Below are 17,751 nucleotides of genomic sequence, written 5' to 3'. Positions count from 1 at the left end.
AGAAACTCTGATAATCCAAGTTGAGATGCTTAAATTGAAAGATGTCATTGTCTGACAAACAAAAAGTGAAAGAAAATGTTCTCTACACTTTTTGAGTTATGTGGAGTCATTCTAGCACCTGAGATAGTAGCTTTAGATTCATCAAAAGATGTCCTGGCATTGATGTCACTCTCACAATGAGAATCAGAAATACTGGTGGAAGCAAAGTAATTATGCAGTGTCTCCATCAGAGTTCATCAATATTAGTTTAGAAAAGAGAAGAGGAAAATGGCCACAGCAACGTGATTTTTACTAACAGAATTTTTCCTTTTGCAAACATGCAACAGTCCTAGGAGTTGATCAGAAGTAGAAGACCCTTAATATGGATTCATTTCCTGTAGCAACAAGTGAGATGAGAGAGCAAAATATGTGTTACAACTACTACTCTGATTCTGAAAATAAAGTCTGGTAAAGCTTGGGAAATTTTAAATTACGTATTTTTTAAAATTTCTCAAGTTAACCCTAAATGCAATCCATTTGATATTATAATTCGACACTTAAATTTTAAGGCATAGTTCAAAATAAAATAAAAGTACATTAAATTATTCTTAAGGGAAACGTCTACATATGATATTGTTTTTAGTTCCTTTACATGAATGTATAAATAGATATTCCTTATAAATACAACTTAAATGAGATTTTTATTAAGATAATCAGAAATAACTGGACTCATTATTTTTAAATGTAAGCAGAGTGCATGTCTCCTGATGGCAAGCTGATGTTCTATTTAAAATTTAAATGACTTTTTTATTCCAAAAATTATTAATCTTAAGAAAAGAAGAAATTTTAGAATGACTGTTGATACATAATTGCTTTTGTCATTCTTCTGTTAAGAAAATTCTGAGAACACCATGATTTTTCCTACTTGGAATTAATTGCAAAGCCTTAATTAAGTAATACCCTGTGAGCTGTAACTAATGACAGATGATGTTGTCATTTTCATACAACAGATGGGAGAATATCACTATAAATTTGAGTGATAATGTTAAATAAAAGGTATGAAGACGCAGTTTATCATAAAAATGAAGTGTCAAAACACATTTGAAACAATATTCTTCATGTTATATATTTTGTTCCTGTCATGTTTCTTTCTTTTATGTAAATTTCAATGAACTTCCCATGAATATCATCAAAAGATTATTATATCAGATGTTTAAGGGATGGATCCAATTACATTTTAATTTAAAGTAAATATTTTCTAAATCTTCCATTGTTTGACTGAATTTTCATTGCAGAAGTGAACAAAAATTTTACTACTAATTTTTTATTTTTCTATTTGAAGAAAATCTAAAGATACTAAATATCAATTGTATATACATTATATGTAGAGTCATTTTCAAAAGGAATATTACCTAGACTGAACTTGAGTGAAGGAATTTGAAGGAATTTAATTACCTTCTGTCTCTTTACACAAGATTTAACATGATGCTGTTCACTAAACAGAATAATTGCCATAGCAATCTTTAAAACACAAATGTACCCAATGCACAATAATGAAGCACATAAGAAATGGCAAAGGAATGGTTATCTTTCTGTCCTTGTTAGTCTTTTCATTGTTAAATATGCAATTTAATTTGCAAAAATTAGCTAAAATGTAGTTACTAGACTTTGTTTACTTTTGATATCCTATCAACAGTAGAAGAATGTAAGGGGAAAAAAACGTCACTGACACATATGCTATGCATCTGATTATCTTTGAAGTAAAACTAGATCATTTGCTGAGCTGGGTCTTGGAGGAAGTTGCACTGAGATTTAAGAGATTTGAATCCTATCCCCAGTTGCACAACCATTGTTAGGCCTCTGCACTCATTTTTTTTTTTACTGATAAAAAAGATCAATAATGAGCAATCACTATCTATAACTAACTATGATAAGTGGCCTTTTTAGAGTATCTTAGTAAGAAACATTAAAGCGCTTCTGTTGCTACCACTGAATTATTATATATTTTTTCAATTCTCTTTGCATGTTGAAATGTTTTGAAACCTTAGACAGTGAAGTCAGTCTGGGGAAAATTTTTGAATAATTGAATAATTATACTGTGAAAGTTGAATGAAGAGATGCAACTGAAGAATGTAATAATTTTTATGCATCTCTTCTGTTAAGTCATTTGGATATTTTCTCAGTGTGCTTCCTTCTACAATTGTCACTCAATTGTGGAGGCATTAATAATCTTCTAAAGTCCAATATTTAAAAACCACCCTTAAATAACTAAGAGTTGACTCTAAGAATGATGCATGTACTAGAAAGGACTGTAATCTATCATCTATGTTAATATGTGTTACAATCAAAGGTAAACAAAAATTTAGAATCCCAAGCTGTTAATACATTTCACAGACCAGGTGTACATAGATACAGATAAACCTGGGAATAATGCAATTGTGTTTGTCTTTGAATTGTTTTCTTAAATGCTGTTTTTTCCTATGATTTTGAAGAATATCTAGTACATGAAAAGTTTTGAAAAATATATATAACACATGGAAATCACAAATTTAACTGCTTGACATATCTTGAAGAAAACTAGAGATACAAATTTGTCCAACTCCTGCACATGTTTAGTCTTTATCAACTGTTCTTTAATTTCATGCTCATGTTCTACAGAGCATGGAACCTCATGGAAGGATATACAAAAATATGCTCCTTACTTTGCATTTCTCTTGGAAGGGTTAATCTATGAATTAATTCATAAACTCATCTAATACTCTTGAGAAACCTATCCCTGCAGACTTCATACACATTTCCACAGAACAGTTTCACCATCAGAGTGTCCCCATTAAAAAAAAAATCATTTTGCTGATGCAGGACAACAGATTGGAAAGAGGTCGGTAGGTGAAAAGGAACTAAAATATTAACATTGAGCATCTACTGGGAGCTATCTCACATATCTTGCAAATCAATTTTGCAAAATAGAAGTATCTTTTTTACTTTGAGCTCTTGATTGAAGAGGATGTGGTAATTTGCCAATAAAACAAAATATATATGAACATTAGGAGTTAAATCTTTGTACTACTAAAACCAATTAAATTGGGGGTTCATTATTATAGCAGCATAGATTATCATAATCTTATTTATAAATTATTCAATTTAGAATTGCATGATAGCATTTAGATGCATTTCTTTGGCTTAGTTAACAGAAATAAAATAAAAAAATAAATGCATAATGACCTCCACCGGAAAGTAGGGTAAGATTTACACATTTTGCTTTAGAAAATACACATATAAGTAATTGAAAGCTGAAATACACTTGCAGAGTACTTCCTTTTACTTGACTTTGTTGGGGGTACATTATAATAAGAAAGAATTGACCACAAACTGTGACTCACTCTTAGAAAATCAGTAGCACTTCTTGATTTATGGTTCCAGGATAGTTTCACAGAGCTCGATCAGCAAACTCCTTTGGACAATTTGAGCTACAACTACAACAATTCATTTACAATATTCTCTAAACAAATTTCAGTTTCAGTACAGATTGTGCTTAGCTGAGGCTGAGGTTGCTGGTGACTTAAAACAACTAGAATCCTAATGTAAATTTATATGTCTGACAAGAATCTAACATGGGAGTCTCCTAATGATTTTATAATGTTTTGACAATCTTGAAAATATGTTTCAAAAAAGCTAGCAAATGCAAGTTTTCCCTAAGCAAAACACCCCATCTGTTATATCTAAAAAAAAGAAGCTTAAAAATACCAAAAGTACTAAAAACAGTATGAGAATAAACAGTTGTATGAATTCATTTCTTTAAATAAATGTTCCTTTTGATAAGATAAATAATAAGAACTGCAGAAACCTTTAAAATCTTGATTATATAATAGAACATCCTGGTAACCTTTAAAGATAACTGAATGAGGGAATTATCAAAGATCCTTCAACTGTGGCAAAATGTTCCTGAATGTTCCTATTGCAGGAGCTAAAACGGATATTTACAAACTTATTAGTTTAAAGAACAAAGTGAAAAAAAAAAGTGAATGTTATATTAATAGGGTCCTTAAGGTGCTCCCTTTGGGCAGCTGTTAAGGAAATTCATCAACTTTTGCTTTAGTTGAGGGAATCTTGATAATTCCCTGTACATCTCTCCTTTAAAGGATGAGGCTGCAGTATTGATGTGAGTTGTCTACATGCTAGCTCAGAGGACTGTGAGTCAGCTTGCAGTCCATGTTCTATTCTGAACTTTCCATCTGTATCAAGTTGAGAAGGTTAAAATTAACACCATTCTCTGTACACAGCTAGTTTTCCAGTTTTCTGAAATTATTTCACATTCTCTATGTCATATGATACACTTCTATTTCAAATATAATGAATCAAGGCCCTGAGAGATTAAAAAACTCAAATAGGTAAAATAACTGACAATGAATAGAGTGAAATGTCTGATGGGGAATCTCTGAATTGACCTTCTTTCCTTTCTCCCTCTCTCCGTGCCTTCCTCCCTCCCTCCCTCCCTCCTTTCCTTCCTTCCTTCCTTCCTTCCTTCCTTCCTTCCTTCCTTCCTTCCTTCCTTCCTTCCTTCCTTCCTTCCTTCCTTCCTTCCTTCCTTCCTTCCTTCCTTCCTTCCTTCCTTCCTTCCCTCCTTCCCTCCCTTCCTGTTTTTCTCTCCTTCTCTCTTTTTCTTTCTCTCTTTCTTTCTTTCTTTTTTCTTTCTTTCTTTCTTTCTTTCATAACTTAATTTTTTTTAAATCTTGCTTTTTAAACACTAGTAAATGAAATTGTGCCTATTATGATTATAAAGTGGTTGCATTATTTTAATTTTACTTTAAATTTATAACATTATTTTAACCAATTTAGACAATTTGTACATATGCTATATTTAGATCAGGCTTATTTACAAAATTCAAAGAACATATTGTTCTTATTTCTTAGGCTTAATTTAAGCATATATATATATATATATGCTTATTTTACAGGTTAAGGGAAAATTAGCTATGAATCTGTATCTCTCTGACCATGTTAGCAATGCTACATTGAGAAACCTAAGTAAAAGTAAATACTCTGTAGACATTGGTGGGTTTAAATGGGTAGTTTTTGATTATTGATTCAGTTAGCAACACTTGTCTCCAAAGGTAGATTTAGCATGTAATCAATGACTCTCAAACTACAGGGTCTCCGACTTACTAAGGCTACCTCTAAAATAATAGTCTTCTCCATATCTAGTTTTATAATCATAGTTTATTCTCATTCTTGAAGATGATCCAAAAATTACAATAAGCTTGAGAATGTACAAAATCTGGATAAGTTTTAGTTATCTCGATATTGAAACAATTGAAGATTATCTCCAATACCTTCAAAATTTGTCATATGTGTTCCTTTTATTCTTAAATTTATCACCAGAGTTCAGACAGTTATTTCTAAGGACAGGCAATGGAAAGAGTGACCATATAATACATAGTCCAAACCACATCACTTTTCAGAGCAAGTGTAAACCATGTGTATCTCAGGCAAACTGCAATGCATAATATCTTGCAAGAAGCTACAAAATGGAGTTTTTAAAACTGGATATCTCTTCTGGTTTCCCAGTTTTCCTTGGCAGTGAAGTATAGACAATTACATAGAAATTGAGCACCTGGTGATAAACACAAAAAGTAAGAAAAGTTTAAGGAAGAAATGATGGATATTTTTAAATATTTGAAGGTGATCATATGTGTAAAAAATACACTTGTCTTGTTTCTCATGATAATGAAACTCAAACAAGTAAGAAGTCAAGAACTGAATTTGTGTTCAGTGTAAAGCAGAACCACCCCCTTTATCTTTTTCCAAAACGAAAACTACCCAGCAGTTGAAAACTCTTTTTTATTTTTGTGAAACCATAAAAGCCTTGTCACCGGAAATATTTAAAGAGAGAATGTCTCACTAAAAGACAAACAATGATGAAAAAACTGCATTGTCTAGTAGGATGAGCGGGAACAAGATTAAAATCCTCTGTATTCTAAGATTTGAAGTAGACAGAGGCCAACAACTTTGACTCCATAGTCAGACACACTGGATTTGAATTTTAGCTTTTGCTTATGAAGTCCAGAAATTCTTTGAGGACAAATAAGTTAATGCCTGGTCAATGCTAGATCTTATTTCTATTATTGTAAAAAGTATTATAAAATGTTAAAATTAACATTCTGGTATTCATGGCTAATTAGAGTCCAAGATTTAAAAAAAAAAAAGGTCATTTTATATGGGAAGCAACACTTTAGAAGATATATCCCTTAGTTTGCTTGGGCTATAACATATGAAAAATAAACTATCTGGCTCAGTAAAGAAGCAAATGAATCATCTCACATACACAAAAATTTAAAGTAAAGGCTCTAGAGTAAAGGCATAGCATGATCAATGGTGCCTCTCTGCTTCTCTTTCCTTTGGCTTTGCATCTGTTCACGTGTCCCTTTCTGCTAGGTTAGCTTCCCTTATCATTTCAAGATGGCCACATGTCTTCCAAGTGTCACATCCAGATACAACAGCAAAAAAAAAAAAAAAAAAAAGAGCCACTTAAAAAAACTCCCTTTCTCAGTGCAAGGAAACCTCAAGGGAGACTTCTAAATTTAATCACTGACAATGAATGTTAGATTCTTTAGGAACTCTCTTATGCTGTCTGAAACAAGAGACCCATTAACTTGAGACATATCAATATATTAACGAGTATTCAGAATTGAAGGAAATAGGACTTTGATAGAAAGGAGGATGGATATAGAGGAAGATGAAGGTATCCTAAAGAATTGATACAGATACAAGGTGCCTGGTAAAATGAATGAATGTCTTCCTATACCAACAAAACATAAAAATCAACATTTGTCATTAATAGAGTTACAAGTGACTAAGTGTTATATCTTCTGTGCCACCAAATATATTTCTTCAAGTTCTTGATTATTAAGTTTAAAAGATAATTAATCTTATTTTAATTCTATGCCATAAATGGGAGTTTGGTAATGGCTAAAAACCAGCAATATATTTTTTACATGAAAAAATTTTTGAACAGACAACTGAGTATGGCCATTTAAAATAAGTTGTGAGATTGGTGATACACTTTTCTGAGCAATATCTACATTCTTTTTCCCAGTACTGCGTGGAATTCATGCAACCTTGTCTTTTACCTCATTATTTATCATGCCTTCTTGGAGATCAAAGATAAATGAGAGAATGGTGCCATTTCCCTTAGGTCTTACTTCCAATATTTTTTAAAGTGAGGTGATCCATATTTCTCTTGGCTTTTCCAAGTTCATCAATGTTTCTGGCCTCTCAGGAAATAATATGAATTACAACTTGTAAGAATGAGTCATTTGTAAACCATAAAGTGTGTACCAGATCAATATCCTATGGAATTTTCTGAACATCATTTCTGCAGAGGAGGGATACTTATTCCTCAATAGTGAGTTTGTTTTATTTAATTACATAAAATGTATCTTTAAATGTAATATTTCTGGCATGGTTATGAATACCAATTTGGTTTTTCTGAGTATATCCAGATTGGAAGAAAAATGATTCTGATTAAATCAATGAATTAAATCAATTTGTATTGATGTGCAAAAATTACCACATTACTAAGAAAATTAAAACAACCTATTAAAGGCACTTTTTAATAAAATATGACCATTATTCTGAGTGGACTTGAAAAATGATAAGTATGGTATTTTCTATACATTCATCATAGACTCCACAAATGGTGTTTTTGCAAATATGACTTGGTTGTTTGCAAATATATTGCAATATTCTTAGAAAAAAATACAATTTAACTCAAATTGAGAATGATGACCATTATTCTGAGTGGACTTGAAAAATGATAAGTATGGTATTTTCTATACTTTCATCATAGACTCCACAAATGGTGTTTTTGCAAATATGACTTGGTTGTTTGCAAATATATTGCAATATTCTTAGAAAAAAATACAATTTAACTCAAATTGAGAATGATTGGTCCTGATTTTTTAAACTTAATAATTTGGATAAAACAAATTCAATAAAAACGGTCATATATTTCAGTTATTTGGAAGAGACATTATCTTGCATATTCTTAGTATTATAAATTAAGGCTTCCAACCATAGACTACTTCTTTTTTTTTTTTTTTTAAGATTTATTTATTTTTAATTCCCCCCTTTCCCCTGGTTGTCTGTTCTCTGTGTCTATTTGCTGCCTCTAGTTTCTTTTGTCCGCTCCTGTTGTCGGTTCAGCGGCAGGGGAAGTGTGGGCGGCGCCATTCCTGGGCAGGCTGCACTTTCCTTCGCGCTGGGAAGCTCTCCTTAGGGCGCACTCCTTGCGTGTGGGGCTCCCCTACGCGGGGGACACCCCTGCGTGGCAGGGTACTCCCTGCGCGCATCAGCACTGCTCATGGGCCAGCTCCACACGGGTCAAGGAGGCCCAGGGTTTGAACTGCGAACTTCCCATGTGGTAGATGGACACCCTAACCACTGGGCCAAGTTCGTTTCCCTAGACTACTTCTAAATGATAGCACACACAAGATGTTTTATATATTCTGTAATCTCATAGTGTGAACAGAGAGATTGTTCTAATTGGTAGAAGTTATAACCCTTACTTTTGAAGTATATGTCATCTGAAATATACAAAATAATTTTTTCCTTGAGTTTTTATTGGTCAGCTGGAACAATAAAACAGTTTAAGGAAGATTTCCAGAATGTTCAGAGAGGTTTAGATTAGAAGTCTTTAACTATGGTTTTGATAGAGAAAATCCACTTCAGGTAATACAATTAAAGTCTGCTTAAATAAGATTAGAGATAGAGCAGGTAGGAAGTTAAATATAAGCCTGTCATAAAATACTGATCAGTAGTGACTATATTGCACTGTTTCACTCTGCCCTATTAATTAAACTCTTGTTAGCTGATTTTGAATCAGTGATCTGTTTTCACAAAGTCATCTGCTTCTAGACTATTTTGGTCTATTTTAGTCTTAGCTATCTGACTCTTGAGTTCCCTTGTATTGTCTGTCAGATATTTGATCATGTGAGCTTATATTTGGAAGGATATACCCATGAGCCTTTTCACACTTTGGTATTTTAGTACAGATTACAGTAATATCTTTCTGAAGACTCAATAGGTGCTTTCAGTAAACACAGTGAGAAAGCAGAAACTCCTGTACATAGCAAAATTGAATGTAGTATTTGGATTTATTAGCATAGTAAAAATACAAATGCAGAAAAGAAGGGAATTCCTATTGAAATTATGGCCATAAATACCAGGACCTATTTAAACCTTTTAATGTGGATTTTTACTAAATCTGAGAGGCAAAGCATGTCATAGGAATGGAAGACATCGAATCTCCAAGCTGTTCACTCTGCCAGTCAATTGCACATATTATCAATATCAACAGAAAAATAGCTATTTTAAATTTGGGAATGAAATCTTAGATGTTGCTATGTTATTCCTTGTAAATGAACATGAATGTGTTTCTACTATCCTGAAAAAAATACTATCACTGTATTTACTATCATAAAATCTATCTAAGTCAATATAATTAACCTAATGTAGACAGAGTATCACATTTTGATTTGGGAGCCTTCTATATATTATGAGCCCAATTAATAGGACAGGTCTTAATTTTTTGAGCTAATTAATATTATATAGGGCATACCACACACTCTTCCAGCATCCCTAATTATTTCTGGTTCTGGATTAAAAAGTCAGGAAGCAAGCTTTTAACGCCACCTAACAACTCTGTGGAGGACACCAAAGATATCATGGATGTAGAAGACATTTTGATAGTTAAATTATTCTGAATGAAAGATCTAAACAGAATTGCCAGATAATGGCACATGTGTCTTCAAACAGCAAGTGAACTCTTTTTTATGCATGTATTGATATGGTTATGTATATAAAGAGAATGGCATAAAATGAGAAATTTCATTTCTCCTGAAGAAATCAGCCTCATTATGATTATTTTGCCAGTTTTTTCTTAATGTATATAATTGCAAAATATTCAAAAATTGCATAAAAGAATAAAAGCAAATGGACCTTTTGGAGAACACAAATTCAGATAAGGTGAGACAGACACAAATTGTCATCCAGATAAAATACGCAGAATGTAAACAATCACTTTATTATTGCCACAATTTGAGAACAAACTTTGGATTATCTCTCATTCATGTATCATCAGTCTTTTCCTTTCAATTATATTTAAGCTTCTGTAGAAAAAATTAATTAATTTCTCTATACCTCAACATGTATATGTGTTAAATATACATGTATTGTACATGTATGCATATATAATTATTCAACATAATGATAACCACACTAAAATTTCAATATAATTCATTTGCAAGTATATAATTACACACCATTTTTAAAGCGTTGATTTTATAATTAGAATTTACATTTGGTAGCCTGACCAGTGAAGCCACATTATCTGTTCCAGATGCTTCTCATTATGCTCAGTCCACAAATATTTCCTCTTGAATGCTTGCCCATGTGTCAGCAAACTTGAAATCGTAAGTATAACCTTAGTACTTAAAATAAAATCAGCATAAGATTTTAAAAGTTAACATATGTAATAAGTTGTGGTTAGCTAAGAACAAACATAAATGAATTATTCATACTTGCATTCTAATGGCAGGCACAATGCCTGGGACCATGCTGGTTGCCTGAGGTGAAGCTTGTTGCATGGTGTTGGTCTGAATGACTCAGGAATCATGCAAAATTCTTTACTCATATGTGAAGATCATACTTCAGATTTCTCCTCTAGTTAGTATTTTCCACTTTAAGCTTAAAATTTTCTTTAACCTCTATCCTTAAGCTTTTGATTAAGTGAAGCATCAGAGTTTAAATGTGTTCATATTAGCTCACATAATATATAGACTTGTCTACCATGGATATTTAGGTATCTAGATACATTACATAGCATATATTGTTATTTCCTCATGATTTGTTTCATTTATCCATAGGCAGAAGGCTAAAAGTATTTCATCTTTGTAAAGCAGCCATGTAAAACCATCTATATTTATTATTTTGCATTTTTATTGCTGTATTCTTCTATGGAACTCAAGAAGCTTTATCATAAGCTTTTCTTACTCTAACTGTAATCCTCAAAATATACCTATGACAGAAGTAAATATGCATAAAGTCATAACCAAGGCTGTTTTCACTGCTATAATTTTAATCTGCATTAAGGAAAGTGTGTTTAGGAATTTTAAAGTCTAAGAATAAAACACTGAGCATACCACAGAATGCCCCCAAAATGCAGTATCATTACTCCAAAAAGAAAAATTCCATACCCCATAGCAATGAATGAGAGTTCCTGTTGCCCCACATCCTCATCAGTATTTGGTGTTGTCAGTGTTCTGTTTTAGCCATTCTAATTGTTTTAATTTACAGTTCCCTAATGATATATGATGTTGAGCTTTTTTGTCATCAGTACATATTCCTTCATGCAGGGTCTGTTCAGATCTTTAGCCTATTTTTCAGTTGTATTATTTGTTTGCTTATTTTGGTTTTAAGTATTCTTTGTATATTTTGATACAAGTCCTTTGTTAGACATGTTTTTTGTAAATATTTTCTATAAATCTTTGGTTTATCTTTTCATTCTCTGTTTAACAGTGTCCTTTACAGAGCAATTGTCTTTTAATTTTAAGGAAATACAGTTTATCAGTGTTTTCCTTTCATGTCTCATGGTTTGGGGTATTATCAAGTCCTCACTAACCCCGAGGGTTCTAGATTTTCTCATGTTATCTTCTGGAGGCATTTCAATTTTACATTGAGGTCTAATCCATTTTCATTTGTTATTTGTGAAAGGTGTAATGTCTGTGTCTAGGTTCATTTTGGTGGTGGTAGGGGGGCACATAGTAGTCCAGTAGTTCCAGCACAATTTGTTGAAAAAGCTTTCCTTTCCCCATTGAATTGCCACATGTCTCAGTTCAGTTGAATGTATTTGTATGGGTCTATTTTTGGACTCTCTATTTTGGCACTTTTATTTGTCTTTCTTTTGCTATACCATATATTCTTGATCACTGTAGCTTTATGATAAATCTTGAAGTTGGATAGTGTCAGTCATCAGATATTGTTCTTCTTCAATATATATTGACTATTCTGAGTTTTTTGCCTTCCCACATTAAAATTAAGATCAATTTGTCAATATCCACGAAATAACTTCCTAGAATTTTGATTGGGAACATCTCTTCACAGGCGTGATCTCTCCATGGATACAACTGTGACCCAAATGCTTCAGTTATTTAAATCTATTTCTCTATACTGAAACTCTCTCTTGGTTAAAGCAATTCTTTCCCCCAGTACTACCGAAGTTATCTTCTATAAACTCATACTCTCAAATGCTTAAAAAATTCATGAATTATGACTGCTTGAAGATAAAATCTTAAACTCTTTGTTGTATCTTACAGATTTTGTCACAATCTTCTCCAAAACGAACTTAGAAACCTCACTTCCTGCAACTTTCCCCTTCTTTTATTTCACATGTGACTTATGGTTTGTTCACTCTAATATGACCCTTATTCTTTAAATAAGCTGTAGATATTCACTTTGTTCAATCTTCTTCCCTTTACCCTTAGATTTATACTTATCCATTACAATTCTATTTCTTGGGCAAACCTTATTTGTTCATCTCCCACAGTGAGAATTGATTACCCTCTCTTCTGTACAATGCTTTGTACTTATCTCTACATGAGGACATTCTTTCCATCATACTTTCAATTTTATGAGCCTATATCCACTACTATCCAAATCTATCAACTTTTTCAGCCAGCTACATGTAGTCTTCCTTTTATCTCCATATTCTAGGACAAAGCTTCGAAGAGAGTAGATGTTCAGGAATATCTGGAAAATAAGAGGTAAAATTATCAAAAAAAGAAAAACAAACCCAAAGCATAATTTCGTCTCACCTAATAAAAAACACTGTTTTGATACTTTCAGGTTTATTGCCTTTCTCAAGACTTCTTTGATTTATGAGAAATGATTGCTGATAACTCTGTAATTTGACTTTAACCAGTTGTATATATTCTAGTCTTGAAATCACTGAGGCTGGGAGTTTAAGCATATCCAAATAGTTTAAGTGATCCATTGCTCACATTTTCCTTATCATTCTCTGAAATTTGCTTTCTTAGCTCTTATATATCTTGTTTGGGTTTTCTGATAAAAGTTGACAGTTTTGTTAATGATGGAAGGAAAAAGAAAATTAAAAGTTACTGCCTGTTTAGTGCCATCTGCTATTATTTTTCTCTTTCCTAGTTACCAAAGAAGCAGCTATTAAAGTTTTGCAGTTGGCAATGTTTTTCTATACTTTATCAACAGCCTCCCTTTTCCATTTTTTTAAATGCTACAAATCCCTGATTTGACTTCTCAAATACAGTGTTACTTTCCCTAAACTGAATAAGATCCTCCTAAAGGAAGTTACTTGAGTACTTTGATTGGATACGTTAGAATTTGTCAAAATATGGAGGTTGGGGCTATTAAGATTCCTTCACTTACTGTCCCTTTCCTGGCATCTCGGTTTCCAAAGATATAAAACACAAAAGAAGTTAGAGAGAAAATTCCTGGGAACTGCTTTTTTCTTGAATCCCTTTTTCTTTTATTTCTGTTAACTTTGCTGTATTAGCCTAAATTTCCAACATTCCACAACCCTAAATGAATATAGTTATCTCTGATAGCACTGGCTATCAATTTAATAATGCTATTTTTGAACTATGGGCCCAAGCTCAATTTTGGGATGATTTGATCTACTGAAAAGAAAATAAAAGAATCATAATATCTTTCAAAATATTTATTACATAGTATATTTTTATATTACACAATGCTTTCTTAGATGTGAATTCAAAATACATTCATATATGCATGAAATATAGATGTATTTCATTTTATTGTAGTAATTTTTTTCCCCATGGATTGCTTGGCCAAAATTTTATTTTATATGGCTCTACCCACCCTGCTCCTTTTTCATACATTGAAATTCTGAGTCTCAGAGGTCAAACCGGACTCTGTGTAGAGGGAAACAGAATGAGAATGGAAGGGACTATGAATCAATAGAGCCAATTTGTAGAGAATTTTGGATTCCAAGCCAGTAACTTAAAACTTAGGAAAGGAATGAAGCATTGTTAAATATTTTCCAAGGAAATGATTTAGAAAAAATGATTTGTTGTAAATGTAGAGGTCAGGATTGAAATGGAGAGAAACTGAAAGTAAGAAATACCGGTGGACACTTTGTATTGGGGGTAATTGTATGAGGGGAAATGATAAAGAATTTGTACAAGCTATGATAACAATTTCAAGTAGAATGGTGAACAGTAAAAGTAAAAGAAAAAAAAAGGAGAGTGTGTATATTGGAAATTGGAAACTGATTCAAAGTGGCAGACAAGGAGCAGTAATGGCACAAGGATTTCTTGAAAAGTTTGGGAGGATATTTTTCAGGGTCATGTGTGTCCTATTTTACTAAATAAAAGGAGGTTATCCAACCCAGCTTCAAGATCTCCTTTTACTAAGCCAACAGCTCACTGTAACTCTTGACCTCCACAGAAATACTGGGAAAATAAATGATTATAATAATGTAGGTTTGAGCAATGTACAAAGGGAGGCATAATATTAGAGGTGAAGTGGTTAGAATTTTAGAAAACTTTTAAGAAACTTTTAAGTTAATGTAAATTTAGGGCTGCATTTCTCAAAATAAAGTATGATGATTGTAGAGTTATGGGATATATAAACAATATCTTTCAAACATTTAGAGTATTGACTGAACATTTTAATTCATAAGCCCAGAAACATAATGACACTTAAAAAGTTTTTATATAAATATCATTAACACAATTAAAAAGCACAAAGAACAGATATATAAGTTGCTAAATTTTCAGTTATTACACTTGCTTAATCACTACCCAGATCAAGAAGTAAAATGTTACCACACAGAAGCACCCTTCATACCTTCTTCCAATCATTAAATCCTGTTGCTTCTCCAAAAGTATGAAAATTCTGTTTTCTAATGCACAGATTTGTTCTACCTGTTTTTCTTGAGATACACATAAATGAAAATGTGTGTTATTTAATCCACTTAATATTAGGTGTGCAATTGGTTCATATCATTGTATATAGCTATAATAGATACTAAACACATGAAATGTAAATATAGAAAGTTGTATGATGAGTTTTTAAAACTTAGAAATAAACAATGAGTATATTTATGTGCATGCATATGTGTGCATGACAGGTGTGTACATGTTTTCAGTATCAGGTACAAATCGTGTATACATGTATTTTTACTACTAGGTGCAGATTATACTATGGTGGATTTACTGGGTCTACGTAACTAAGCAGGAATTTACAAAATTTTAGGTTAGAATGAGACATATGAGAAATGTTGCATGTAATTGGGAAGGTAGAAGTGATGACAGCTATTTTTCTTTTACACCAAGACAGTGATGGAAGTCTTTATTGTTGGTTATGCATATTGATGATTTGTTTTTGACTGGGGCAGTATCCATTCCCAAAGTTCAATAAGCCTCAGCCAGTTCTTCTCTTTCAAACTTTCTGAATACTGGGCAGTTCCTGGGGTAGTCAGCTCCTGCCAGATTCTCTGTTCAAAATTCTCTGATTCTAAGCTAGGTGTGAGTTTGGCAACTTTACCGAGAGAGTGTAAATTACAATTTGTCTTTGCTCCCTCCTTTTCAAGTCCATCTTTCCTTCCCTACTGCCTGCCCTGCTGACTTTAGGCCTGGCATCAGATGCAGAAGCAACAGCCATACACAGACTATTTAACCATTTCCCACAACTACATAACATGAAGTCAAGTCCCTCCTCTCTGCATCACTATTGTTGGTCCTCTTTCTTGAATTATTCAAAATAATGTTATGAAACAGTTAATTATCCCAAAATAAATGAACAAACTTTGTAGCCATAATTATAACATTAAAACATATTAAATGGATTAATATATTATGGATCACTTTTTTACATTGTAAAATCATCTGTAGGCTTAAGGTAAAAGAAACATTTTATGAAGAAAAATAATTAAATATGCTAAAGTAAAAATAAAACTTTTGAATATTTAAATATCATAAATATACAATGCCAACAGCAAATCACAAAAATTATCATATTTGATAGTTTTTCATGCCTTTAATGTGCAACTTTTATTTACAAATCAATTCAAAATATAAACATCATTTGATGAAGTAATTAGGAAAAAGAAAAATGGCCAAAATTTAACTAATATAATTTCATTTAAAATCACTATTCTAAAATTATTTCAAATTAAAATTTTTGCTAATCAATTGAGCAAATAACTGAGGGTAGGAGCAAAATTATTTCCTTTATTGAAGATAAAAGTTATAATGCGGTATATAGCTTAAAAAGAGGACCTATAGCTTGTTGACTTAATATCATATACAGTAAACAGTGTAAGACATGAATGGGCTCAATAAATTAACATGTATATAATACACCAATATGAACAAAATCAAGAATAAGAGATAGGAAATGAAAAACATCACAAAAGACATCTGTTGCCTTACCTCTCCCTGCATTATTACATTTCACTTCTCCCAAAGTACCACTCTCCTTGGCTTCTAAAGTATAGTTTAGTTTTCCCAATTTGGTAACTTCATAAAAATGTAAAAAAACGCATTACAGACACAAAAGGAAGAATAAGGCAACAAAACACTATATTTTTGCAAGAAATGGAAGAGTGAAATAAGATTCTTTATTGAGGAAAATCACACAACTAAATAAACTATTGCTAAAGTACAGGAGAAATTGGTAAAATTATTCTTACATTTTAACAGTGAAATTTGTCTCTTTCATGATTTAAGGAATACAACCCTGGGAATCATTGTAACACATTTAAAAATAATTAAATAGATTTAAATCTTACTTTTTTAAAAGAAAATAGTGTTGTGCTTCCTGGGGATCTGAGGTCAATATCCACATGAAGTTTATCCATGTGTCTGAGAATATGTGCCAAATTGCTAAACTTAGAGAATGACCACAAGGGCCCTTTCAGGATATATGTGTTTGTTTTTGTTTTCAGCAAGCAGAGTAGAATTCTAACACATAAAACCCTGTTTAGATAAGATATAGTTATTTTTTTTTATTCCAAGATGAAAGTAATTATAAGGAAAACTCTGCAATAAATGACATAGTTTTATAATACAATGAAAAGGAAACACTAGATGTACATATCAATTATAAGACATGCAGTTTTAAAATAGGTTAAAATAGAAACAAAGGTTAGTTTGGCTTCTAGAAAGATCAAGTAAAAGGGACAGATTTATTCGCTTACTTAAACAAACAAAAATGACAAAATATGAAACAAGAGTTTTCAAATCATTGGGTCTCAGGCAAAGGAACAGTGACCCTTGAGCAATCAATGAGGTAAGCCCTAAATTTGTCCAAGATTACTGCCCTAAGAGAGTTTCAGGACAGGGTTCAGAGGTAATGGTAAACCCAGGTGGGAAACCACCACTCAAAGTTGGGGAGATGGATCTGTGAGTTTGGGGAAATCAATGTAGCTATAATTCATTAGAAAGAGTATTAGGGAAAGATAAAACACAGAGAAAAACTGAAGATAGTCAGAGGGCTCCCTTCAAGCATTTTTGTGAGTAATGGATAGTACATGCATGGGAGGAAACCACCTGAGATCACGGAAAGAACCACTGGGACAATGAAAGTTTATAGTATCTGGTGCCCACATAGAATCAGGAGTAGTGTTTGTTCTTATCAGCCAGACTGGAAAATCTCAAGACTCATAGGATATTGAGTTAAAGCTCCACAGAACACCTTACATCTATGGGGAATAATTTA

This window comes from Dasypus novemcinctus, chromosome 15 (genome assembly GCF_030445035.2).
Source record: "Dasypus novemcinctus isolate mDasNov1 chromosome 15, mDasNov1.1.hap2, whole genome shotgun sequence".
Taxonomy (NCBI): Eukaryota; Metazoa; Chordata; class Mammalia; order Cingulata; family Dasypodidae; genus Dasypus; species Dasypus novemcinctus.
This window is presented reverse-complemented; position numbering follows the sequence as displayed.